The sequence below is a fragment of the Carettochelys insculpta genome, chromosome 12 (genome assembly GCF_033958435.1).
Source record: "Carettochelys insculpta isolate YL-2023 chromosome 12, ASM3395843v1, whole genome shotgun sequence".
In the NCBI taxonomy this organism is placed as follows: domain Eukaryota; kingdom Metazoa; phylum Chordata; order Testudines; family Carettochelyidae; genus Carettochelys; species Carettochelys insculpta.
Genome location: NC_134148.1, coordinates 22,144,039 through 22,147,378, shown reverse-complemented (window position 1 = coordinate 22,147,378; position 3,340 = coordinate 22,144,039).

Sequence of the window (3,340 nt, the reverse complement as noted above, 5' to 3'; positions counted from 1 at the left end):
GTTCCCGCACCCGCCGGGAGCCACACCTGGGTCACAGGCAGGTGCCTCCGCTCCGGCCGCCCCGCCCCGGGGCTGGCGCAAGGCGGGGAAGCGGCCCGTTTTCGGGGCCCAAGCGGATCCCGCGGCGGTGAGACGGCCAACGTCAGAGGCTGCCGTCAAACCCACGAGCACAGGTCGAGGGACCAGGGGCGGGAGTGAACCCCCCCGCCCCGCCCCGCCCCTGGCACCGGGGCTGAGATGCCCACGCTGAGCTGGTGATTTGGCCAGTTGTAATCCAGCTCGCTTGGGGGGATGGGGGGGGAACTTTTGAGGTCAGGCCCCACTTCTCTTCCCTGCACTTCGCAGGGGGCCCCACCCGTCTCATGCAATCCAGCCCAACAGATAGTTCAGTTATGTTCATATGAAGAACAAAACCCCTTTTGGAACATGTAAGAAAATAGGTACAGGGAATAGAAAACCGCTATTAATCAGTCTGCACCTGTCAGTACAGATATATAAAAGCCAGAAACATATAACCTTCTTAATGAGAGGGATGAGCCTGAGACGCAGGAGCCGATCATGCTGGGCCCCCTTACAAAATGTTGTGCACCTCCTAGGAGGCCCACTCCCCCGGCTTTGCTCACCCCTGTCTTAGGGGAGGTCTACACAGCAGTTATTTCAAAACAAGTTATTTCAAAATAACAGCTACTACTACCCAACGGAACTTATATTTTGAAATAATTTTGAAAGAGTGGTTGGCTTATTTTGAAATAGGTAAACCACATTCCCCAAGGAATAGCACCTGTGTAGACAGAGAATAGGGCCTACTGTGTAAGAAGCCATAGGGCATCCAGTGGCTCTATTTTGTGGCCACGCTACCCCTTGCTTTTGGAAGGGACATGTTAATGAAGCAGTTTGGAAGATGCTACTGAGGCACTGACATGACTATGCAGCACCTCGTTAGCATAATGGCAGCCACATGCAATTTGAAAGTGGCACTTAGGAAAGGCATGCCACCCATGTAGACAGGGGCCTTTCAAAAGGACCCCCCTGAATGTGAAAGCCCCTTCTTCCTAAAACCAAATAGGTTTAGCTCTTTCAGAATAGCTTATTTTGAAATAAATGCTGCTGTGTAGACAGAGCCTTAGGCTGCAGTGAAACATATCCATCCCCATTTCACTGGCTCAGTGGAAGGGAGCTAATGATACTCATCCCTCCTCTCCCAAGTGCTTTGGAGGTATCTTTGGTTGAAAAGCATTAATCAGGTTGTTTACATGCCACAGAATCCATGTATTTATTATTCCCCTCCCCCAAATACACACAGACCCTTGAATTTTGGTGTCCATCCTGCCCAGGAAACGGGTGTTTGGCAAAACCCAAGCAAAATGAAAAAAAAAAAAACAAAAACAAAAAAACAACCCTGACTCTGATGACCGTTTTGCCCAGAACCATTTTTAATTGGGGGCCGTGCCCATGTGTGAGAGGGTGCTTCGAGACTGTAACTGACTTATGTTTGCGGAGGACAGAGGAGCTGGAAAAGGGCTTTGCAAAAGGAGCTTCCAAAAATGGTCTCTTTTGTAAAATTGCCTTTGTTCTAATATTGACTCCTGTGGTCAGTTAGGCAGAATAGGAACAAACTGAATGACTATTGTTCAACCTGGCGAAGGTCCAGAATTGAAACAATGAAGTAAGCACAGCTGTTTTTTAGTCTCTGTGCACATCCTGGATGTAGCATTAGGCTCTGGAGAAAATAAAGCCCCTTTCTCACTGGCTGCATCTTCACTACAGCCATCTGTCAACAGAAGTTACTGGCGGAAGATATTTTCTGACAAAACTTCTGTTGATAGATTATGGCCAGATAGCAAAGCAAACTGCAAAAGTGATCTTCTCTATCAATGGAGAGCGGCTGGACTGCCCAGCTGCTTTCCTGAAAGGCTGGCCAACCGTAAGCACAGCAGACAGGGCTGCCTGGTGGCACCCAGGGTCCCCTGGAGCACATCCAAGGTCCCCTGGAGAACCACATGGCTTTTTTGTCGACAGATTCTGTCAAGAAAGGCTCTCTGCCTCATGGGGGAGAGGCAGAAAGCTGTTGACAAAAGTGCCACATTCTGTCGATTTATCATTGACAGAACACATTTGTAGTATGAATTTTTGTTTTGTCAACAAAACTCTCTAGTGTAGACATAGCTACTATGTTTAACAGTGGTATACAGCCCTATACTAAAGGTGCATCTGCCCTCTAGTTTGCTGCCTCCCTAGTCAGCCTGGGTGCTTTCATTTCTCCTCATAATAAAAGGTGCTTTGGAAACAGTTATCAGCCCCCACCGACTTTCTAATTTATACTTATTCACTAGATAATTCTTTTAAGTGTCACCAAAAGAACAAAAACATCATTACTAATAAGCAAAACGGGCAGGAAGTTTCTAATCTGTGCAGTTTTGGCATTTGAACAATTACATCTGTTTATATGAAATTCAAGCATGTCACTATTGCTGACCAGGTGAGGTAATAGCGGGAGAGTTTGGGGAATCAATTCAATTTAATAAAGGAATTTGCTCTATCATGGATGCCCGTGTTCTTAATACTGAGGTGCGCAAAGGGCAGTCCCACGCACGCTGAAATCAGTGGAAGTTTTGTTACTGAGTTCTATGAGAACAGAACAGAAAGCTGGAGTGCAGCTGAGATATTGAGTGCATTTTAGATGGTGGGCACAGTAATGCCAAAACGGGGACCACTCCCGCCTGCCTTACTCATCTAAGTAGACCACTTTGTGCACAGGAGTTAAAACGCATGTCCTGCAAAGAGCTGAACAGCTCCGTGATGGAGCTAAAAGTCAGCACTGAAGACATCCAAATCATGGGAGGCTGGGATGCTCAGCATCCTTCTAGGTCAGTCCAAAGTGCTTATAGCAGATCCCAGTCTGAATACACTTGGATTACTTATGTGAGTAAAAGGCGCAGGATTAGGCCTAGAAGATATTGGCTCCTGCTGGGGGTAGGAGAAAAGGGGATGTAGGTGTGTTACTCCCTAAAATGAGCAGAACTCTGGACCTGAGACATCGGGAAAACGTGCTATATCTTGTAAAGAATTGATGCAATGCTTATCCCAAACCAATGGGAAAAGTGAATTGTGTCTCAGAGGGTTGGAAGAAGAAACTTATCAAGTGCAGATCAGGTACAATGGAACTCTTCTTTCATAAATCTGAAACCAGGAGAAAAAATTTAACTGACCTAACTGTGGGCTGTCATTAACTAGTGTGGAAGTATAAGATGTGACATTGTACATAAAAGAGTTACATTGTAAAAAGAAATTCAATCACACTGATACAATGTTGCTTCTAAGCTCAAGAAGGGGAGGTTAT